Consider the following 26,946-nt stretch of genomic DNA (forward strand, 5'->3'; position numbering starts at 1 on the left):
CGACAGTGGACCGTGATGAATATTCCGAGTCCTAATACAAATAAATAATAAATTAATAAATTTTATTTTTTAATTCTCGAAATAATAGTAGCAGTTAAATAATTATACTCGAGATTACTGGATTGCGTTGTTGTGAATATGGTTTGGTGACGTCGATTATGTTTCGACGGGTAGGCCGATAAACAGAGGAGATGGTGCCCATTTTTGGAAAATTAAATTCAAAAACTCAGGAACGTAACTTGTAATTGTCGAAAATACCAGTCGAATGTGTATACTTGTATAATTATAAATAAGTATTTTATGAAACCTATTTGCGGATCGTGGTAAATTTTTTTGAAAGATATTTGATAACCCTACTTTGACGAAACGACGGGTATATCTATATTCCGAAAAAGATCATTGAATTGGGTTATGAATGCTTGTACCCTAATTGTTATGAGTATTCTAGTAATACAGATACTTACGAATCGGGAATTATTATCGTTTGGGTAGAAGTGATAGCGAGGATATGTCAAGCATAGTGGGTCATCTAACATAGGTTTTAGTCGGAGGACCCGAAAGTTAACGTCAGACTCAAGATAGCCTAGTGATCAGTCAACAAGCTTAGCAAGGTTCCAATCGAAGGACCTGAGTAATGAAGTCGGATCCAGGATAGTCTAATAGTTAAACGATAAAGCCGAGCGTCCAAATCTGTTCAAGGTCAATCAAAGATAGTTGTAAGCTCTACAAGGCAAGTACCCTTGAAAAAATATTTTACGGTTCAGTATATATGAATAATTGCTAATTTAATTTATGAAGTGGAACATAACGTTTTAAGTTACATATCCCCTATATTTAAAAAATATATGTTTAAATTTTGTTTTGGGGAGAAGTAACTTCTGAAAAGGCCTATTTCTAAATTGTGATTAAAATTGGAAAGGTTTTGTAAAGTGTGTTGTGATATAATTGTTTTAAAAGAGATAGGTATAAGTGATTTTGGAAACTGGATAAAACGGATCTGATATTGGATAGTTGCGTAAGAGGCCCGTAACGGCCCAGCGGGTTTGCATAATAGGCTAAATCGGTTGCGCGCCCTATTCAAACCGCTTAGTCCAGCGTGACAGAGAACTAGCTAGTCTCTGAGTTCTGGAACAGGTTTGTGGTGAGATAGACTGATCAGCTGTCCCTAAAATTCATCCAAATACATAACTGATTTTGGTTTTGTGGTTCCCGTAAAGGAACAGATGAATTTGTGGTTCTAGAAATGGAACAGTGGTTTTGGAAATGAAAATAACATGCTAAAATTGGACTCTGGTATTTACACATAGCACACGACTGATGATATTGTTTTACAGATCATGCTAGTTGTTGATATCCGGTTTATACATGTTTTACATATTTTGTAACAAGTAATGAATTATGTTCCTATAATTGTTTTAACATAAACTGTTTTATTTTTTATTCATATAGTGGTACTGCTGAGCAATTGATTCCTCACCCTTGTAGAATGTTTTGTATATGTATTGCAGATGCCTAGGAGACTCTTTCATCATAGTCAGGGCAAAGTTTCAGTTCCTTCCTTAGCAGACTCCTCTGAGGTAGTTGTGTCAGATCAGATGTGGTATGTTGAGTTGTTGTATTAAGTTAGTGTGTCAAGATTGTTGAATTAAGTTGGTTTGTAATAATTATGTAACCTAAATCATAACTAAACCTGGCAAAGATCTTGGTAAGTGGTCGTGTTTGTATTGTATTAGTAATGAGTTCAGTGAAAAAATTTTGTGGTTGTTGATATTTTTTATGTCAACTCCTGACCCCAGGGTTGAGGCCGTCACAATAATAAAAAAACAAAAGGCAAATCATAATATTTACCACAAAACAACACAAGCAATCAATATTCTACTTTAAATTTACGGACAGAAATAAAAAGTAGTGTGCAAGAACGAAGAAAAAAGAATAAAGAACGAAGAAAAAAGAGAAAGACAACAGAACTTAAAAATTTATTGAGAACGGCAACCAAAAACGACGGAGCAACAGAGAAAGAGCAAACCCAGGGACAAAATCACCTCACAGCTAGAGTCCAACCCAGCTAGAACTAGCTCGAAGGGGGTCCCCCAAGCACAAACATACCCCACAGCCCACCAAGAAAGGGCACGTGGGTGCGTGATAATGACATCTATCAACAACCAACGACTGAGACAAGCATGACACGCGTCAGCACACCTTCGGTGCATCCTAAAGTTGGTCCTTACCTGGACACGCTTATGGAATCCAACCGAGCCAGACGTCCTCCGCCTCCAATAACGAACGACCCTGATCTAAAGGTACCAACCCCTAATTGTGACGGCTTCAACCCCAGGGTCAGGAGTTGACGTCACTAACAACAATAAGAATAATCATAATATAATCCAAATTACTAATTATACATAACTATGACTCCTATACCAAGACCTTTTCCAAGTTTAAGTATGATTTAGGTTACAACTATCACAAAACCGACTTACAACAACCCATTCTGACTCAACTAATTTAATACAACAACTCAATAGACCATCTTTGGTCCAACACAACTATCTCAGAGGAGCCCGACGCGAAAGAAACTGGAACTCTGCCCTGACTATCATGGAAGAATCCCCCAGGCATCTGCAATACATATATAAAACATTCTGCAAGGGTGAGCAATCAATTGCTCTGCAGTACCACTATATGAATAATAAGTAAAAACGATTTAAAGTAAAGCAGTTATAGGAATAGAATTCATAACTCGTTAGAAAATAAGTAAAACATGCATAAACTGGATATTTAAAACTAGCATGCTTTCAACAAAACAACGTAGTAGTGTGTTGTGTACAATACTAGAGTTTAATTATAGCATGCTATTTTCATTTCTAAATCCACTGTATAAATCACTTGTTCCATTACGAGAACCACAAAGCCAAATCAGATACGTAGTGCATATGTGAAGACAGCTGATCAGGCTATCAACACTAGACGGCTTAACTGCCATCCCATTTACCTGTTCCAGAACTCAGAGACTGGCTAGGTCTTTGACCTACTGGACTAATCGGTTATATAGTGCGCGCAACCGAATTAGCCTCTTACGCCACCTAAATAGCCCCCCTGGCCCCAATGTATCCCATATCTGATCTTTTTATCCAGTTTCAAAACACTTGTACCTATCTCACTTTGAAAGCCATTCATTTTACCAACACACATATAAAAATTCAGTTCACAAATCATTTTATTCGAGATAGGTACCTTTCGAAGTTACTTTTCCCTAAAATAATTTGAAAACAGTGATTTATAACCACAGGGATACGTAACTTAAAACATTTATGTTCCATTATGAGAATAAAACATTTAGCTATTCATACGTACTGAACCACAAAAGAATGGTCAGGGGTACTTGCCTTGCAGAGCTTTACAACTATTATTGATCGACTCTGAGCCGACTTGGACGCTCAGGCTTTAACGTCTAACTACTAGATCACCTGGGATTCGACTTCAACGTTCAGGTCCTTCGCTTGGAACCTCGCTACGCTTGTCGACTGATCATTAGGTTATCTTTAGTTTTATATCACTTCTGGAGTCCTTCAACTAGAACCTACAGAGCCGAAATACACTACGTTAGACGCCTATGTATGCTTGACATATCCTCAAAACCAATTCCACCCAAATATATCCAATCCTGACTCATAATTATATATATTATAATAACACACACCACAGTTAGGGTTCACGTTCTCGAGAAATTGATTTGGTGTTCATTTTCCGAAAATATACATACTCATCCTCGTACGCAATTAGGGTTATTGGTTTTCGTAAAATGTTTCGCCACAACATACAATCAGGTTTCGCATAAAACATAAGTATATATTTACTTATACTCATTGGACGTTCCGATAATTACCAAATAAGCTCCCGTATTTCCGAAGTTCGACTTCCCAGAAATCGGGCAGCATTTCCTTTATTTATCAGCTAACCTGTCGAAGCAATTCGACGTCAATCACAACAATCAACTAATCCAAACAATAACAACAATCGCACTCCACTTCACAAGTCCCAACCACAATCAATTACGTAACCAAAATCTCGATACAATTTTTATATACTTGATAAATGCTTTCCGTTTAAAAAAATAACTTTGCAAACTAAATTAATCTTTAAAATTTCTAGGACTCAGAATTAATTCATCACAGTCCACCGTCCGCTCGCCGAAATTGATCGCGGGCGGCGGTAAAAATTCGCGGGTACCCGTATAAATCGGATTTCCAACGTGAATCTTCACCTATTAAAACAATTTCAAATAATTAAAATAAGTATCCAATTTAATCATTACAATTTCATTCGGATTTTTCTTTCGTTAAAATAATTTGGCTAATTCGAATTATGAAATCAGCACAATCACAACAGAATAGGGCAACAGAACAAAGCTACACAGCAAGACGAAACACAACAAAGTAACACAGAACACACACAGACCCCCCCTCCTTGCCAGAAAATAAAATGGCGGTGGGGAAGCAGTCGGGGCCGGGGCGGCAACAAGATACGGTTGACAATAATTATACACCACAGGCATATATATACCTATGAGCACATGCACACAACAACATCCCAAGACAGCCACCATGCCGGAGCGGCAGCAACTTGCCGGAATAAGAGGTCGTCGGAACAACAAGAACCAATGGCGGAATCGCCCGAAAAAGAGGGAGAACGACAGCGAACCAAGAAGAACAAAATAGGGAGAGGAAGAATAATCGAGAAAAATTAGAGAGACTCCAGAGAGTTGATAGATTAATTGAAAAAGAGATGAGAACATTTGGGTTTATTTGATAATTGATGTGTAAACAGCTGCCACGTGTCTAATTTAAGAGACACATCTGCCTTTTATAAATGAAAGCCCCATTTTAACACCATTTTACGAATTTAACGACTCATATGGCATACAAGAATTCATCAATATAATATCAAAATAATTTTAAAATTCCCGAAATAAATTATGACCAATAAAATAAAATTTTCATGATTTTTAAAACATTTTTGAATCACACGATATACCCGCATTTATCGATTAAATGAATCAACACGCGGGTGAAATTAATCCCGAAAATTCCCAAAGAAATTTTAAAATTCTTAGAATATTCCAAACTTAAATAGATATGAGTTTCATAATTTTTGAGGAATTCTGGAACCAAATACGGATTATACAAATAAATGTAGTCAGAAAATTATACAGGGCTAAATATTTGATGAAATATTGATTTCTAAATTTTATAAAATCCCAAAAATAATTATTGTAATTATAAAACCATAAAAATAATTTTACAGACAATTCAAATATTTATGTAAATAAATTTGCATTAAATCCACTTTTAAAAGTGAAAACAATTCAGTATACTTAATAATTAATTACACGAACAACCCGGTACCCCATAAATCACACATACATAATAATAAAACAACACCGAGCTGATAAAAGCTATACAAATTTTTTATTTATTTAATAGTTCCATAATTACACATTTAAATAATACAAAAATACACGAGTCATTATATCCTCCCCCTTAAAAAGATTATGTCCTCAGAATCTAATCTAACTAAATAAGTGAGGATATTTGTCAAGCATATCTGACTCTAACTCTCGAGTAGACTCTCCTACTCGAGGAATTATTCAAGGGATACTCACTAATGATATAAACTCATTCATGAGGACTCCCTCTTAACGATCTAGGGTTTGGATCGATCATTCCACGCAGAGTAAATTCGGATGAGAGCCCCTTGGCTTATATTCAACGACTTGGTTCGAATCAAGAACATGTCACTTTAACATTGACACGCAGAACACAATATATATACATACTGTTGTGACAGTAACATCAACTCATGAGCAACTTTATCTATATTTATCAATACCTCGAATGGTTCACTAAATTTATGACTCAACTTATCCCTTCTATTCAAACTTAACCAATTTCTTTCAAGGTGAAACTTTTACCTGTACCACGATCCTAATCCTATATATTCATATTCTTTCGATGCAAATCCGCTTTCTTTCTTTGTCTATCCCGAGTTGTTTCAACTCTTTTCTGAATCAACACCACTACACTCTTGATGTACTAAATTAGCTCAGGACTTAACAATATTTCTACTCCCACTTTCTCTCAATAGAGTGAAGGCCCACACTTATGCCCATGCAAGGCTTCGCAAAACAGCATTCTCTTACTAACATGATAACTATTAGCTTAGAAAACTCAATCCATAGTAGGTGATTTCCTCAGTTTCCTTTTTAAACCCAACATATATACTCTCCACATATCCTATATTGTCCGAATCATCTTCTCACTTTGACCCTTCATCTAAGGATGACAGGTAGTACTCATTTTCAACTTAGTTCCAACATTCGAACACATTTTACTCATTCTCATCCGTCAAGGCTAAAAAGTAATCTCATATATTCACTTCTTATCACCTTCAGGTATTCGAACTCCAACTTTTACTCTTTCCAATTCTTTTATTAATTTCTCAATAATCTTAATCATATTCATTTTTTCTCTTCTACTCAAGACATCTGTTCCTAAATAGACCTTACTTGGTTGGTAGTTACTCAAACAACCAGGGCTCATAATCAATTTTTGACCAGAATTTCTACTTTTGAAGCTTAGTATACATTTGCTATTTTTCAACCCTTCGCAGACATTTCTTCAGGTGTTCAACTTGGCATTCCTTAGCCCTTAGATGGGCGAGGATGTTATCAATAAATATATTTCTACCATCCAAGTTCTCCTTATACACCATATTCCTAAATTCCTTATAGATAGCTGATACACTTGCTACTCCACATATGATCACCAAAACTTACAACACTCATAACTTATTTTAATTGCAATCTTTGATATGTCCTCAGGCGGGATCTTAAGTCAATCCTTAAAAAATAACACACTTCTTGAATTAAGTCACATAAATAATCAATTCTTAATAGGGGTTACTAATTCTTATTTGTCATTTTGTTAAACTCTCGACAATCAGTACAAAATCTCATAATTCCATCCTTCTTCTCCAACAACCTCACTGGTGCCCCCAATGAACTATATCTGGTGTGCTCATTTTCCCTTTTCCGATAAATCTTACAATTATCGAACTAATTATTTCATTCCACTGGCCTCTAGAGATTCCAGGGCATTTGTTTGTTACTCAAACTTTCCCCAGCTTAGTTATTTTCTTCTTCATATCTTAACACATGGGGAATCTACCTTATATCCCTAGCTTATTACTCTTCTTCCCGCATGATTGGGAGAACTTCTTACATTGCTTCTACACCTAGAAACTTACCTTACTATTGGCTGCTTCTGATAATCAATCATTGCCCTGGTTCTTTATGAGGGTCTTGAGTAGCTGATCTTTTACTCATATTATAAATCTTAGCCTTGGTTGTACTGGAGGTCAAACCTTTTGATGCACTACCTCCCATGCAATCTCGGGTAGCACTTCTACAGTTCTTGGCAACATGCCCCATCTTGCAACAGTTGTAACAGATAACTCCCGGGTTTTCCACCTTACCTTCTGTCGCATAATGCCCTTTTCTGTCCACACCTGAAACATTCAGTATTTTCCTTACACCTTCCACCATGCCTCTTACCACATGACTTAAACTCCGATATAGGCAATTTAACCGACTTAGCTCGATTAGAGCTGGCTGAGGTGTTACTATTCCTATTTAAAGAAATACTTTTCCTTCTAAATTCTTTATTCTTACTCCTTCGAACCTTTTTCTGAGACTTCTGGCTGGATCCTTCTTGACCTGATGCTTCTTCCTTCAAAATAATTATAATTTAATCATTACAATTTCATTCAGATTTTTCTTTCTTCAAAATAATTCAACTAATTCGAATTATGAAATCAGCACAATCACAGTAGAACAGGGCAACAGAACAAAGCTACACAGCAAGATGAAACACAAGAAAGTAACACAGAACACACGCAAACCCCCTACTTACCGGAAAATAAAATGGCAGTGGGGAAGCAGTCGAGGCAGGGGCGACAACAAGATACGGTTGACAACAATTATACACCACAGGCATATATATATATATATATATATATATACCTATGAGCACATGCACACCACAGCATCCCAAGACAGCCACCAGGCCGGAGCGGCGGCAACTTGCCAGAATAAGAGGTCATCAGAACAACAAGAACCAGCACCGGAATTGTCGGAAAAAGAGGGAAAACGGCAGGGAACCGAGAAGAACAAAAGAGGGAGGGCAGAATAATCGAGAAAAATTAGAGAGACTCCGGAGAGTTGAGAGATTAATTGATAAAGAGATGAGAACATTTGGGTTTATCTGATAATTGATGTGAAACAGCTGCCACATGTCTAAATTAAGAGACACGTCTGCCTTTTATAACTGAAAGCCCCATTTTAACACTACTTTACGAATTTAACGACTCATATGGCATGCAAGAATTCATCAATATAATATCAAAATAATTTTAAAATTCCCGGAATAAATTATGACCAATAAAATAAAATTTTCATGATTTTTAAAACATTTTTGAATCACACGATATACCCGCATTTATCGATTAAATGAATCAACGCACGGGTGAAATTAATCCCGAAAATTCCCAAAGAAATTTTAAAATTCTTAGAATATTCCAAACTTAAATAGATATGAGTTTCATAATTTTTGAGGAATTCTGGAACCAAATACGGATTATACAAATAAATGCAGTCAGAAAATTATACAAGGCTAAATATTTGATGAAATATTGATTTATAAATTTTATAAAATCCCAAAAATAATTATTGTAATTATAAAACCATAAAAATAATTTTGGAGATAATTCAAATATTTATCCAAATAAATTTGCATTAAATCCACTTTTAAAAGTGAAAACAATTCAGTATACTTAATAACTAATTACACGAACAACCCGGTACCCTATAAATCACACATACATAATAATAAAACAACACCGAGCTGATAAAAGCTATACACATTTTTTTTATGTAATAATTCCATAATTACACATTTCAATAAAACAAAAATACACGAGTCGTTATACCTAAACCATACCTTGGGGATATAAATACCCCAAGAGGAAAGGGTTTAAGGGTTACACTCTCTTACACACCTATATATACACACAGCCACCTTCCTTTCCTATCTATCTTTGTCTTCCCCAGGCGAGTTCTTACTCTAACACCAGAGGCGCCGCGGGTCTCAAACCCCCCCTCCGGTGTTGTTTTGCAAACACCCCAAGGTAGCTACACCTCAACCACCACAAGAAGGTCCAAGTGCGGCACCAGAAGGAGCAACCCCGCACAACGGAGTTATCATGTTTCATGATGTAGCATATCCCTAGTGCTGCATATTATTTGTGCTGCATTACTGCATATTGACAGTCACTCTGCACACTCAATAGTGTGTTATGCTGCAAAAGATTTGCACATGTACATTTGAAGAGTAAACCAGTTTAGAACCTTATTGTATTATATTTCTAAAATTTACTTTGAATTGAATATTTTAAGATACGAAATTTGTGATTTTAAAATTTTAAATAATATAATTTGATAATTTTTTTTACCAATGATATAATTTGATATATATATACATATATATAGGGCATAACGTTCCTAAAGTTAACTTAAGATAATTATCTAAAGTTAAGTCATTTTCAATACAAAATCAAGACAATTGTTGTAAATACAGAGGGTTAATTCTATTATTATAAAAATGACATTCAACTATTATATACAAACTCCTAAACACTTTAGATAATTACCTAAAGTTAACTTTAGGAACTTTTTTCCCTTATATATATGTATAAGCAAATTTCTATGGAGTCCACCTTTTATTGAAGTATACGAAGTTCACCTATGTTCTGCAAATAAAATATCTTATAAATTGTGTTATCTTGCAAAACATATTTCAAAAATATTTTTACTTCAATAAAATCATGCAAATTTCATATATTTATAAGTACAATATGTATATTCTGCAACATAAACATTTCTGCAAACTAAACATATTTTGTATAATAATATATTTTGCAATGTTATACTTGTAAAATGTATGCAATCTGCAAGATTTTAAATAAAATAGTGATGTTTGTAGAACATCATTCGAAAAATATTATATTTTGCAATATTTTAAGCTATTTTTCAATTGATTGATCCTCACATATTAATCATCTGAATTACAGCTAATTACATAAGGTTGGATCAATTATGTTGATATGTATTGTCTAAATGTCTAAATAGATTTATTCTATTGTTCCTTGAGGCCCTCGAGACTTGGGATATCTTTCTTTGACTGGTCCCTTTTCCAGGCATATACTTCTTGGAGCAGCATTTTTGTCACTTAAAATTTCATCATCTTGTGTTTAGGGGTTAGAATGACCACAAAGTCGTGATTGATGGGTTTCAAAACTTAAATATAAGGAGGTGCATAGACTTTGCACAATCAACATTGAATTCCACCTCCTTGGTCATAATCTTTGAACCCATATTCTCGATCATCCATGGTTCGGGAAAGGAGAACATTAGTAAAAAACTGTAACCCTTAAAGCATACTAGAGCTAAGGGCTCAACTACCATATTAAGTTGTGGATTCGACACTTGAACTTTAGGATTCTATCTTTTGAATTTGAGGATCTTGGATCGTCCATTTAGGTTAAGATCAGGTTTTTGCCTAACACATCACCAAACTTGTTGAAGCTTGCTGATGTGCTCCTCGTGAGCTCGAATTATTTCCACAATTATTTGATGAATCGTCCATTCGTGCCCTCGAGATTGAGAACGTATTATGATAACGGCCCTGTGCTTGGTCGTCTCCTTCATGGGGCATTCTCCATATCAGATGAACGAACACTGTCCTCAGCATTGGGACCAGATAAATCACAGACTCTCACTACACCATATATGGCCCATCACAACCCCTCCTCTAAAAAAGGTGACCTAGTACGTTACCTTAACTATGGTATTTATGAACTAATTTAGCATTGTGTTTTTTGTGTTACCTTAGCCAAAAACATGATGTTGCACTAGCTCAAAAGTGTTACAGCTTGCAATATACTTGTCAAAGTGTTATATTAGATTACTGACATATAAATGTAATAATTTTTCATGATTAAATAGTAATTGAAATTCATTTTACAAAAGTATAAGGTGATATATATAAATTAAAAACAAATGAGATGCATGATAATATACTAATTTTACACATAATAAAATTAATTATAGTAAATTTCAACTAATAAATTTAATACAAAATTTTTAAAATGAAAAATGTAAAATTCCCCCTCATATTTGATATGAGCATTGGTATACAAGTTTTTAAAATAAGAATGATTGAAATGTAAATAAACAATTTAAATAAGTAATAAAATACATGAAGGTAAATAATTTTTTTAAAATAATTTTTTTAATACTATTTACTATAATAATAAGGCATAAATTTTCAGCGGCATAATATATCTAAAATTTTATACATAGCGCCCATTTGTTTTGGACAAAAGCCGCCAATTAGGCCCAATTCAAAACCATATCCATCTTTCTTTCATTATTTCACAGAGCCTCTTTCTCTCTCGTTGTTTCGCTCTCTCACTCTTCTCCCTTTCTCCTCTCTGTAAAATTATGCTTCTCCTTCTTTCTCTCTCTCATATTCGCACACAACTTCTCTATGAATCTCTCACTTTCTCCCTCTCCGGTAAATTTTATTCATCAAATTAAGGCTTATGTTATAGGCTTTGGTAATGGCTCTTCAAATGAGGGATTTTTTATTTCCAGGTAAAAGTGACTCGACTTCTTCACTTAAACTTTAACTGATTATTGTCTCTCTTTGATTGCAGGGCTTCTTTGGCTTAGAATTTGGATTTCGAGTTTCCATTCAAAGTTTCAATTCGTATCTATTAGAGATTTAGTATATAATAATAAAGATTTTATAGCTTTGATATAAATTCATACATGGTTTTATATGTAATAATTGATTGATATTTATTTTCTAATTTGTATTGAAGTGAAAAAATGGAAGAAAATGTTGCATGCGGAAACAGTGAGATTGGTGATGCACTCCATCATAAATTAGGAACAGACTCAAGTATCAACATTAATATGTAGGTTTACTAACCTTCGTAAGTTTGTAGTTGTTTTAACCTCTATCAGTCTTAAAAATGATCACTACTTTACTTTCTAATATTTTAGATAATTTAAAGACTTAATAAAAAAGAATGGAAATAATTGATATTTTGTCTAGCTCATGTTGTGTTAAACTTTAGTTGGATAAATTAATGCAATATGTCAAACTAGTCATTAATGTTAAAACCGATAGTTTGTTACAGTTCTGATTTTCGCTTTCAAGCCCAGAGCATGAGTAGTTGTTTGTCATTTGTAAGAGTAGGTTCCAAGCATACAACTACTTAATTCTCACTTAGGTGCCTGTCATCAAGGTTCTAGTTGTATACCTAGAACAAGAAAAAGAAGCATATCTTAACAGTAAAAGTTATATATCATTGTCTTTAATCAGATTCCTTGACAAAGATAATGTTCGATATTTTTCTAATGGTCTTTTGATTTAATTGACTAAAGAGTGTCATCTATACAATTCCATAATTTCATTTTCATCTTGCAGGAAAGTTTTTATCTATCAATTCAAGAGAATAAGAAAAACACCTCTGGTTGTAGCCATAGAAGGATAAAGATTCATTTAGTTGCTCAAGAATATGGATTTTCACATGGTGAACACAATGGTGCTGAAGCTGGTAAATATTATGATTAACTGCTAATTTGATGACATTATTAAATTTATATTGACGATTGAGGCCTTCATCCTATTTGATTCATAATTAAGCATTATTATACATCACTGATTTAGGAAAAAGCTCATGTATTTAGGTAGTTACCTTTGCTGCAAAATAAGTCACAAGCTACTGGCAATATAAGTAAATATAAGGTTCCAAAATTTATTTACCGGAGGTGCTGCTTTTACTCTACGAAATTATAAAATGCTGAAGTATGATAATGGCTGGATTAACTTTTTGAAGAAGGAAAGTCTGAACTCCTATTAGTAAGATAAAAATTTAGTCAAAGTTGATTTAAAAGTTATCTTGATGCTATTTTCTTTTGGGTTACAGAATGCAATATGGAATATCGCCAGAGTAGATCAAGTATTCTAAATATGAATCAGAGACATTATATTGTTGTTATACAATGATTTACATCTTATGTTTAAAAGCATGCCTCATTGTACAATGGATAGTTTGCAAGGTGGAGGACTAGAATACAATGAAGATTTAGTAATTTTTAGGTTTGTTTATTGGGTTTGATTTGATATCTTATTTTGACAATTTTGCAGGTGAGAATTCAGTTGGTTCAGGGATCTGCTGCTAGTGTGATAAGGGAAATGTTTAAGAATGAAGGGTTTTGTACATTTTACAAGGTTTTGTTACTTTTTACGATTTGTTTAAATTCTTTAAACTAGCTGAAAATGATATATGGTATACGGTTTATGTGGCGCCCTCCAAACCTGGGTCAGAAGTTTGGGGTCCATAACACATATACAATATATAAACCTGTATATGAAATATTATTTGCAATGACCCTGCTTTACATAACCACGGATCGCAACAGGTTAAAGTATGAAAACAAGCCACAACCTTAACTTTTATTACAATGTACCAAATCCCAACTAATTTAACTTACAACTGATAATGAAATTATTCTTACAATCTTATTATCTCACTACCATATGAAGCTTCTGCTAGCTCGATCCAACTCAAACTGGAATCCTAGCTCGCACTTTGGACTGAGGAACTTCACTATCATCCATATCCTTCTTAACTGTAAAATATATAAAAAGATTTGCAAGAGTGAGCTAACTAGCTCAGCAAGTCATAATAACAATAACTAAGGTTAAACAATGATCAAACGAGATGATTCAAAGGAATCAAGTTTCTTGTTAAACAACCAACATAATTGGATATTCATTTTAAGTTTTTAAAACCAAGGTTAGGCTGCTGATCAGTCACGCACTAACCCTGAGCAAATCACACAGCACTGCTCTAACTACTGGATCCAAGGCACATATTGGCCTAACTTGACCATCGATATGGTCTGACCACGAATCTGGTCCACATAAAGAAAACTATCCAATTCTAAAGCAGTTCAATATGATAACCAATATAATTCAATAAAACCAGATCATAATCAATAACAATAAAACATTTGTATAAGAGCATGGTGAAAATTTATGGGTACCGAAAGGGTATGTCAAAGTATATAAAAGAAGTGGCCTCCAGCCTATAGGATAATCGGGTATTAGATGAATAATGTTTTTACAAGGTTTTAGTACTTTTATGTCACAAGGTATGGTTGAGTATAAAAGTTTATGTATGTGTAAACAATTCCGTTACAGTGTTTGGTATATGATGGATATATATTTGTGGAGCAGCATCGTGTTTGTGTGGTTGAGTATCTGGTAAATCAACAAGAAATGGTTCACAAAAAATAAGGCTTACGGCTCAAAGATCAAATGATGTGGCTCAGGTTCAAGGCTGAAGGATTCAAAGTACTTTCAACATAAAATAAAGCTATTTTGAACACTTAACAATATGTTACGAGAAAGTTTAGAAATATTTGCATTATATCTTGAAAAATGTTTAGAAGTACTTGCCTTATCACAATCGATTCCAATTTCACTTGTACTCGCCCAGTGACTTTCTTCAACAACCACTTGTCTACTTTTCCTATGCCTCGATTCTATTTTCTGATCACTTGCCGTATTTTCTACATGTCAATTCCATTTTTTGATCACTTGCTTCCCTTTCCTACACCTTGTTTACTCTGCTAGGCATCATAAGTATCTATCAATATTCATCTCACATTATTCTAATCGTCACATGGACGTTATAAGGTTTCAACTACCCTTCGTTTTACCCAAATCCGATTTACGGATTAAAAGTTATCCTAAAACAAGTAAGAACTGATCACATAGATCGACAATCAAACAAATAAGTCATATATAACACAGAGCACGTCAAACAATCAATAAAATATCATTTTATAGGCTTTCGGGTATTTAAAATGATTTTTAAAACATTTTTCGGAATTAAAAGGGGTCATCGGATAATTTTTAAAGCAATAAATAGAATTCAGTTGGCCAAATCTGGCTTTAATATAATTTTCTAATAATTATCGAGCATTGAAAATAATTTAAAATAATATTTTAAAGCTCGAAACTATTTTTCAGAATTTTTAAATCAATTTTAAATAATTAAATCAAATTAAATAAGTAATTAAAATTAATTAAATAAATAATTTGGATTTTTTTTTGAATTAAAAATAAGTTTTGGAATTAATATAATCATTTTCGGAATTTTTGGAAATTAAAAACAATTTTTAAAATGATTTTATAAAAGAAATCTAATTTTTGAAAAGTTTTAAAACATAAATCTAATTTTTAAAATCTTTTAAAACAGAAATCCGAATTCTGCAAAGTTTAGAAACTTTCAGGGACTAAACTGTAAAAATACTATTTAATATTTTGTTTTAGGAAATTTTGGACTGAAACCGGGTCAAAACCGGGTAAAAATCCGGGTCACCAAGAACAGAAACGGGTCGCGAAGAACCCAGTTTTCGGTGACCGGAAAATAACCCCGGCGAGCACCGATTCGAATAAAAACGACATGGTTTTACATGATTCGGGTGGGGTTTTCGTTCCAAATCATGTTAGGAGTTCAAATCAAACAACAAACAAACCAAATGAAATCTGGAAACAAAAATCCGACCAAAAGCTTCAAGAACACCGACGAGAACTTCAAATCACAACTCACTCCTCTACAGGTCTCGTCGATTTGCAGAACTTATACGAATCGATTACAAATTTCAAGGGGAACAAAACCCACCCCTCTAGAACGTCTATCAATCCTGAAATAAGAAACCCCCAAATCGAATTGAAAACATTCAAAACAATATAAACCCTAATTCTGAGATTCGAAAATCAAACTCAAAATTAAACATGTTATTGAACTCCAAATCAAGAGTATAATATACGAAAATGATCAGGAAAACAAGCTCTACCACATACAATCATCAAATCATACAAACAATCTCTCGAACAAAAATTCATAATTTAAACACCAAGAAATTCGAATATAACTAATTAAATAGAAAATCACCTGATGGTTCTGGGTATGTTTTGATGAAAGATTTGGATTCTAGATTTCAGTAGCTTCGTTTTGAGTATATTTACGCCAAAATCGGATATTGATAACGCATCTGAATTTGTGTTTGATTGCGAAGAACAAAATATATTTATGGTATTTTCTCTGTAAAAACTCTGTAAATACTGTTTGCAAATGATTTCTGGTACAAAATAAAATACGGTAGAGGCTTTTTATAATTATGGAAAATTAGTATCCCGTTGGATCATTCCGGATATAAAATGGTACGTTTATTTATAAAAACTGATCCAAACGGTACCGGTATTCGGGATAATTATCCAAATCAGTACAATTTGTACTGCGGTCTTGGTCTCAGCGCCTGGTTACACGTATTACGAGGTGATAATTGTGATAGTTTAATAAAAAGACCCCGTTTATCAAAAATACGAGTTTTATTGATTTACGGAAACGAATAATGTATCGAAAATATTGCGTCGGGACCCGCACAGGACAAATTGTACGCCGGATCGAAAAAGTTGAAACATGGAAAATGCTCGGAATATTGCAATTAGGTTAGGAAGGAGTTCTCGGAAGAGTTTCGGGTTATAAAAACATAAAAAAACGGATGACGTCGGTTGGTTCCCGATTGTATAAAATAGTTTTTAAATACTCGGAAAAAGATTTTATAAAATCCATATATTTCCTATAAAATCATAAATCATAATAAAAATAAATAGGAAGATATGAAAATTATTTATATTTTATTTTGGACATATAAAAATTAAAATACTCAATTAATATTATTTTTAAACATCCAAACACAGTTAACACTTAATAAATAATTCACAGATTAGGTATTAAACACATATAATAATTTTCTATTAGCAAAAACAATTAAACGATATATCCCAGATATTACAGTTTAGACTATAAAAACTTAACCTTGAGGGCCTTAAGGCTTTAAATTTTAAAAAATTTAAATAATTGGTGGGTTCAAATTGCCATTCTAGGAGAATATGATATCAGAAAAGAAATAAAATTACTTGGCAATCCAGTTTAGCTGGGTAATGGATGTTTGTATTCAAATTATCTTAACACATTTCTGAAAATTAATATAGACATTGTTATAGAAAATGACCATTATTATTAATTGCCCAAGCATTTGACGCTATGTCTGGGAAGATGTAACTGTTCGCACTAAAACACATGTGAAATTACATACAAGCGCACGTGATCATAAGTAGTATAAGATATAAGTCAAGTTCGTTCCCATAGAGAATCAGATTAGGTTAAGTTCAGATCATGCACTTATGTAACAATGTATGGTTATCGTTCATTGCTAAGACAAATAACAAATTGAGTTTTGTTTTAACTAAGAGTTTATACTAAATAACATTAACTAAGAGAATTAAAGATTGAATTACTTATATGAGAATAAATATGGGATTTTAACTTCATTAAATACTTCATTCAAAGTTATGTCTTTAACCTTAGCATGTGATGGTGATGACAACTAATCAGATAAAACGAAATTAGTATATGCTAACTTTCGTTATACGTACACCCTACTATCAAACATCCATAATTAAGATAGAAGTTGAATAGACACCAATTATGCTTAGTCCCTATATGTCTATAAAGATTGAAAACATAACGGTTTAAGAGCAAGTTATCTATCTTGATTACATAAGGCGAATTAGATGGTTAAAATTACCCAGGAATTATGCATGTCAATTCATACATAAACCAATGCTAGCATGGCAAGTTCTAAACCTCTATATTCACTGTCGCTTCAATAGAGATTAACAAACCATTTTTAATTTTAGCTACACATCAAAGATGAATAAGCACAACCAAACTAGGAAATCATAGATCACCACCAATAAATGATTATAAAACAATTAACTATTGAAATCCATAGATAAATCCGTTAGAACCCCATGACAATGATTAGTTCATAATCGAACTCATCGTCACCATGGGTTCCAATAAAAACATGATATAAAACAAAATAAGAGTACTAGGGTTCAAGGACAAATCAAAAACAAACATCCAAAGTATAACTATATTGAAGAATACAAGAGTCTTCTTCTCCATAGCCGTCTTGTGCTCTCTAGGTCTTCTCAATGCTCTCCATTGTCTCATTGTTCTTAAAAACGTCTTTTTATTTATATATATAGACTTCTGGACGACTTGGGCTTTAAATTCTTCAAATTCAAGTCAAAACAGGATTCTGGGAAAACAACCGGGCGTGGCCGCCACAACCTCCGCGCGGGCATGCGGGCTTCCTGCAACTCTGGCGCGGCCTCCCTGCCTTCCGCACGGGCGGGTCGTGCTTCTATTCCTTGACTCCTTTTCCTTGTTTCTGTTGTAACTTGAGTTCTGTCTGTCAGAATTTGACAATTTAATAGTCCACGCGAAGCTATCGAGATTCTCGTCAACATGAGTATGGCCTAGGCTTCAGATTCTGACCTCTTTTCAGCATATTTCCTTGAAAAGCTCGTTTATTCATCCTACTAATGCCTGTAATGCAAAAACACAAAAACACATCAAAAATACTAATAACTTGATTCCAAAACACCAACTTAAGTCTGTAATGAAGCATTCCAAGTAGATATAAAATCCACTTATCACACCCCCAAACTTGAATCGATGCTTGTTCTCAAGCATAAACAGACTCAAAATTATAAAACAACCTAATGCATGAATGCAACTACGTGAATGCAACTAAATGATAATAAAATCGATCCCCTCGGAATAACCATAACCAACCAACAAGCGAATGCCTCTAAGAATGCCATGAATTTTAATAGAGTTCAAATTAATCCCACAAACCAACTCACGAACCAGAAACTTGCGCGTGTGGATACCTAACAGATGTACTCCTGATACTAGATCAAAATCAAATAACCATAACTTATCTATCATCAAAACAATCACAAGTTTATAAATAGAATATATGTTAAATGCATAATGACTCACAACACCTCCTTCCTACTAGAGTTATACAAGGATTCATGCTATTATTGAACACATAACAAAGATGCTTATTTGACCGTGCAATGAGTGAGGTCCCAAAAGATTTATGCAATAATACCCATGTAGCGAGCGTTAGGTTAGTGGATCCCTGACTATAAAAGCCTTAAGTCACTAGGCACAAAGTCCACTAGAACTTAATAACTCGAGTATTAAAGAGCTCACTATTGATCAATTATGCATAAACACATTTTTTTTCTTTTCTTTTTCTCTTTTTTTCTGTTTCTTTCTTTTCTTTCTTTTCTTTTTCCTTCTTCTTTTTTTCTTTTCAACAATTTCTGAATGAGTGTGTTTCGCTCCATCTCATTCAACCCTATAGTACTCATAAAATAAGAGCCGGCTACTAGCCATTTGATGCATAGCCTTATTCACAACTAGCAATGAAATCCAAGTTTTTCTCCAGATTAAAATTCAGTGTTCTTTTTCCATTAAGAGAATACCAAAAATTCTATATATAAACAAGTGATTAAATCTCAACAAATAAACAAGTATGATCATGATCTAGCTTAAAAGAAATCCTATAAGACTTTGTGAAAAAAAAATTCTGGCATGCAAATCAATTCATTAAGACTTAAATAACCCTCTATTCGTCATCACCACACTCAAATCAACATCAACTTATCAATCAGAAATAGCTCAACCTAAGGGATCATGTTATATGCATGCACATGCAACTATATGAACTCGCATCAAAACATAAACAAAATATGACCTACATGAACAATCATGCAAAAATATGTATGAAATAGAACTAAACATGCAAGATGAATCTATATGAATTTATATGGACACACACAAACTAATCCTTACATTATCACCCCCAAACTTAAAATTTTCAATGTCCTTATTGAAGGTAATAATAAGGATTTCAGGCATACCTAGTTATCAGAAAAATCACCATCCTCGGGTGGAGTGTCAGGTGGCGGATACACAAAATCAGCACCAAACACTGGCCAATCAACCTCAACACCAGTGGCTCAGAAAGCAGTGCCCAAAGCCTGTGTCAAGTCAGCCGGAAAATGACTGTGCATGTCGTACGTCACATCCATATGTCTGGCCAATATCCGAAACTGCGCATCGCTAAGCCTAAAACCATTTCCTTCCTCCCGCGGAACACGCGAAGAACTAGCCTTTCCATGAGCTGCTCTCCAAGCTACACTCCTAGCTGGAGAAGAAGCACCAGCATAAATCTGATTAGCTGGCTGGCCACCGGGAAAATGATCATAACTGTAACCTAGACCCTTCCCATCATCCTTTCCACCATACCATTCCTGCATGACAGAGATCGTGAAACTATCAATAGGAGCGCTCGACATCTGCAACTACTCCAACTTTGGCCAACTAACACCCACCGAAACACAAAGCTTCGTCACAATAGAGGCATGAGGAATCGCCCCCGATGTTTGGCTCCACAAAAACCGCAGCATATTCTGATGTATCAAATGGCCGAGATGTACATACTCCTCATTCAAGATCCCCCAAAGTAAAATAGCTTGATTAACAATAACATCATGCTAATGCGAAGAAGGCATAATATTCGCACACACAGAAGCATTCCATGCTCGAGCATACATGTTCATGAATGCAGTCAGAAAAGTGAGTGGCTCATTCATGCCCCTCTTGCACTTCCATTATGTTCCCGGAACATACAACTCAGCCACAATATGATTGAGATCAAAATCCTCCCTTGTCTGGCTTACCCATTCCTCTTGCGTCGACTTCCTCGCGGGTTGATTGATAACCCTACGAATAGCCGCCGGTGTGTAATCCACCCATGTACCATAGAAAACCCAATCTTATCTACCCTTGCATTCGCATAAAATCCCGAACTATGTTCATCGGGACTGCGGTGGGTACCTCGCAGAAAGTTTGCCATCCCATGTCAGTAGTCATCTCCGAGAGCTTTCCATCTCTCACAGTGGGTAAGAACCCCCTCTCCTTTGCAAATGATTTGGACATCAATCGATTAAACTCAGCTTGTGCATCCGGAGAAGAAAATCTATCCACCGCGCCACCAACACTTGAATCCGACGAGTGACTAGAGCTACTACTCGACATGACTCTCGATCTTTTGGGTACCATGAGAATAATAAGGATTTTGTGTGTAAGTAGTGAATATAAAAAACTAGGGTTTTGAGAGAATAAGAAGATATATATGAAGGGTTTTTAGCACATAAATGTAACGAAAACGTAAATTTAAATCTTAAAAAAAAACGAAACCCTCCGCAGGATCCATGCGAAAAATAATATTTAATTCGTAGTTCAGTATGTTTACATTAAGAAGCTTTATGTTAATGGAAAGATGGAGGTCTTTAATAGCGATCCAAGAACGATGAACGAAAATCCCTAGCAGCTGCTACTCGAGTGTGAAGCACTCCACTGGTATCCACCAAGAGTACAATGTGATGGAGGAGGAAGAGGTTGAGAGAATTAGTTGCCTCCATCTTGTTCTACTTTAGAATTAGAGTTTTTTTGGGTTCAGGCAAATATGGTTTATAATAGTATTTTTATAGGCAAAATTTTCAGCTGAAAATTTTCCATAAAATATTATTATTATTAACCCTTTAACTGATTATTCTTATTAACCAATTAACTAATAATTAAAACACCTTTTAATCATTAATCCCTTTTCTAAACACTTTAGAAAAATAATTCTCTCACTTGATTTAATTTCCAAAATTAAATTCTTAATTAATAATATTAAGAACTTTTCTTAATTAATTTACAATTAATTAAATCTCATTTAATCAATTATTAAATTTGCTAATTAATTATTTATTTCATAAATAAATAATTATCATCCATTATTAATTAATTCCTCCACCATTAAATCATTCTCTTTTATGGTGTGACCCTGTAGGTTCAATATTAAGCCGATAGTAGAAATAAATAATAATAAAAGTATTTTATCATTATTTATATAAATTCTCTAATTCATTAAATATGATTAATTAATTAATCATATTTATTCTACATCGTGAGGGATACTTCTCAGCATATCGCGACTATCCGGATAATACAAATTCACTGCTTAGAACACTAAGAACCCATTCAGTGAGTAGTTACCGTATAATCAATTCCTTCTACCCTGCAATGTCACGATTAAATACAAGGCATGGAACTTGTGTCAAGCATATCTTATTTAATCATTTGCTTTTCCATTCACTATCCTTAGTTCTATTTAATGTAAATTAGAAACTCCTTTCTAATTTCATTCACTCTGGCCAGAGATTCCTGAACTAGCATAATTGGATCAGCATTGAACATTCTCTTCCTTCACTAGAAGGGGTAGATCCTTTATTGATCATACACTATCTTCGTGTACACATTTCTATACCCAGTAGAGCCCTTATAATTGTCCCTGGAGACTAAGAACTAAACCAAAGCATAGTTCAGTGTACACAAGATGACTATGATGACCACAAGTCTAAGGATACTTGTACAACTATCACTATGTGAACAACTGCTGACACGTGAGTGAACTCCATCAGTTGTTCAACTGTGTGAGTCATGTTCAGTGAACTTATTCTATAATAAGCACCTACATACTAGCTATAATGTCACCACACAAATGTTTATAAGAACCGAGATCCTTCATAATGAAGCAAGCATAGTATGTACCGATCTTTGCGGATTACTAATTACCAGTTAGTAATCCTACGACCAGGAAATATTTAAGTTTAGAGTTATCATCTTTTAGGTCTCATTTTTATAATCTCATCATAATCCATAAAAAACTTTACTATAAACTATGGTATATCTTATTTAAACACTTAAATAGATAAAGCCCGCAATAAAACCAAAACAAGTCTTTTATTAATATCAATGAAATCAAAACAGATTACATAAAAGTTATTCCTAAATCATCATACATGATTGGACTTAGGACACATCTCTTTCAATCTCCCACTTGTACTAAAGCCAATCACTCTGGTATCTAATACCCATCTTGTCTTTATGACGATCAAAGTGACTTTGAGAAAGTGGCTTTGTGAGTAGGAGTAGGTCTACTACGTTGTTATGTGTGTCAACTCTCTTGACGTCTCCTCTTTCAATATAATACAAGAAATGTTACCGCGCTCCCACTACATGGTTCATCTATATTTTTGATAAAACCAAACTCTTTGATTGTCTCATCAAAACGGATGTTCCATCTACGAGAAGCTTGCTTTAAACTATATATGGTTTGCAGCAGCTTACACACTAGGTGTTCATTTCCCTTGGAAAGAAAACCCTATGGCTGTGTCATATACACTTCCTCTTCAAGTTTCCTATTGAGGAAGGTCGTTTTCACGTCCATTTGCCAGATCTCATAGTCTTAGTAAGCAGCAATCGCAAGCAAATCCGAATTGATTTTAACAAGGCTACAGGAAAAAAAGTTTCATCAAAGTCAATCCCTTGCCTTTGTCTGAATCCTTTTACCACGAGCCTGGCCTTATAGGTCTCCACCTGCCCATCTGCTCCAATCTTTCTTTTGTATACCCACTTGCACCCAATAGGCTTAACACCTTCAGGCGCCTCAACCAGAGTCCATACTTGGTTGGTATACATAGATTCCATTTCAGATTTCATGGCACTATGCCATTTCTCTGAGTCAACACTACTCATAGCCTCATTATAGGTCCAGGGTCGTCATCATCAATGATTGACAACTCATTGTCATTCTTAATGACAAGGCCATAATACCTCTCAGGTTGGCGAGACACTCTCCCTGACCTACGAATGGGCTGTTTCACAGAAGGTTGTTCAGTCTGAACAGGTGTGTCCACTTGATCCGTAGTAGTTTGTGCTTCTTGAACTTCATCAAGTTCAATTTTGCTCCCACTATTTCCTTCATGGATAAACTGTTTTCCAAGAAGGTAGCATGTCTGGAGACAATCACTTGATGATCGGTGTAAAAGTAATACCCTAAATTCTCTTTAGGATATCCCACAAAAATACATTTTACAGATCGAGATTCCAGCTTATCTGGGTCAACTTTCTTGACATAAGTTGGACATCCCCAAATCTTAACGTGTTTAAGACTCGGTTTCCTTTCTTTCCATATCTCATATGGAGTTTGAGGAACAGATTTGGAAGGCATCTTATTCAGTAAATATGCTGAGGTTTCCATTGCATAACCCCACAGGAATACTGGAAGATTTATATAGCTCATTATGGATCGAACCATGTCTAACAAAGTTTGATTTCTCCTTTCAGATACCCCATTCAACTATGGAGTATATGGAGGAGTCCACTGGGAGACTATACCATTTTCTTTGAGATAAGCTAGAAACTCTCCATTCAAGTATTCACCACCTCGATCTGATCGAAGAGTTATAATAGTATGTTTGGTTTGTTTTTCCACTTCATACTTATATTCTTTGAACTTTTTAAAGGCTTTAGACTCGTGTTTCATCAAATACACATATCTGAATCTAGATCGATCATCTATGAAAGTAATGAAGTATGAAAATCCACCCATAGCTTGCGTAGACATTGGTCCACATACATCTGTGTGTACCAATCCTAGAAAATCTGCAGCCCTCACTCCATGTCCACTAAATGGAGATTTGGTCATTTTACCCAATAGACAAGACTCGCATGTAGGATATGATTCAAAATCAAAGGGGTCAAGTAATCCTTCCTTATGCAATGTCCGCAGTCTATTTTCACTAATATGACCAAGTCCGTAGTGCGACAAGAAAGTGAGATTTTCATCATCCCTTTTTCTTTTATTAGTATGTTCAATTTGTAGTAAATTATGCTCTACGTCACATACATACAGACCATTGTTTAAAATACCACTTCCATAAAGAACGTTATCTCTAAAAATTGAACATTTATTATTCTGAATAACAAACAAAAATCCAGCCAAGTCTAACATGGAATAGAAATAATATTCCTCACAATCGTTATTTAGAACAATAGTCTTGCCTGTAGGCATATGTAAATGAAATGATCCTACATCTTCAGCAGCAACTCTTGCTCCATTTCCCATCCGTAGAATCACCTCCTCTTCTTCAAGAGTCCTACTTCTCCTTAGTCCCTGCAATGAATTGCAAATATGAGAACCACATGCGGTATCTAATACCCAAGTAGAAATTTGACTTAGTGACATATTAACTTCGATCATGAACATACCTGAATCAGAAGTGGTAGTCCCACTACCCTTCTTCTTCTTCTTGAATTCTGCAAGGTAAACCTTTCAGTTCCTCTTCCAGTGCCCCACCTTGTTATAGTGAAAGCAAACAGCTTTGCTCTTGGGGTCTTCAGCTTTTGGTGGAACCGGCTTTTTCTCACCTACTTTCTTCTTCTTGGAAGGGTTCTTCTTCCTTTTCTTAGGATTGGAACCTTCACCAATTAGAAGAACAGAACTCTTCTTTGGGGGAAAATTCGATTCCGCAGTCTTCAACATGTTGTGGAGTTCAGGCAGGCTGACATCCAGCTTATTCATGTGAAATTTCACAACAAACTGCGAAAACAAACTCGGAAGTGATTGCAAGACCAAGTTTTGGTTCAGCTCCCCATCCATAGAAAAACCAAGTTGTCCAAGACGTTCAATCAAATTGATCATCTTAAGTACATGGTCATTCACAGATGATACCTCAGACATCCTACAACCGAACAGTTCCTTCGATATCTCATATCGAGCTGTCCTCCCTACCACATCATACAACTCTTGTAGATGCATAAGGATAGTGTGAGCATCCATATGCTCATGTTGCTTCTGTAGCTCAATGTTCATGGAAGCTAGCATGATGCATTGAGCAACATTTGCATCATCTATTCACTTACGATACACAACATGTTCATCATTATGTGCATCGCTAGCAGGTTCGGTAGGCTTAAGTGAGTCAAGCACATATTCCAGCTTCTCAACCCTGAGAACAATTCTCAAGTTTCGAAGCCAGTCAGCAAAATTATGACCAGTCAACTTGTGAGCATCTAGTATACTCCGGAGTGATAGTGCAGAAGACATAACGAATATAGTAAATCTGTAAATGTTGAATCACATAACAACACTTAGCAAATATTCAATTTCATTTCAAAACACTATATGAATCGGGTCTTTATTCATAAGTGGCTCCCACTAGTTTATCTAATTTATACAACCCCTAAGTGAAAATTAAGCATTCATAATGCTAGTGGGAATAGGGATCCTACATTCCATCACACAACCTCGGTTGTAGCACGAAACGTCATGTGATGTTCAATAGGCAGACAACTCTTGTCAATTACATCTTATGTTATTCCCTAATAAAACTTTAGCCTCTTGAATAATTGAGTCACGGCTGTAGCACGACAAACTGAATATTCTAAGTCAAGTCTAACCCAATATTTCGTACAATTGAATCAGTCTCCAACGGTCCACGGCTGTAGCACGTAACGACCTTTAGATTCTAATTCAATGTACACATCCTTTGTAATAGACAAGTATTTCTTATTTCGAAATCAAAGCCCTCGGATGTAGCACGAAACGACAATGATTTAAAAATAAGAACTACTTTCTACCATGTTGGAAGGCTTTGACCGACACAAGCCCGTTGTGTCATTGGCCAATTACTACTTGATATTATTTAATTTTAGAGGGATTATATTATGTTACAATCATAATCATATTATAAAGAGATTCTTCCTTTTAAATTAAATATTTCAAATCAATAATCGATAATCAGATGATTCCCAGATCGGGGGGAGCATTGTCAAGAGGCGTCACTTAATATCCCTTTCTTACAGATAGAAATCTGCTTTTGACAGAATCATCCTTTCTCTCAATATTGAAAATTC

Source organism: Apium graveolens, chromosome 2 (assembly GCF_009905375.1).
Source record: "Apium graveolens cultivar Ventura chromosome 2, ASM990537v1, whole genome shotgun sequence".
Classification (NCBI taxonomy): Eukaryota; Viridiplantae; Streptophyta; class Magnoliopsida; order Apiales; family Apiaceae; genus Apium; species Apium graveolens.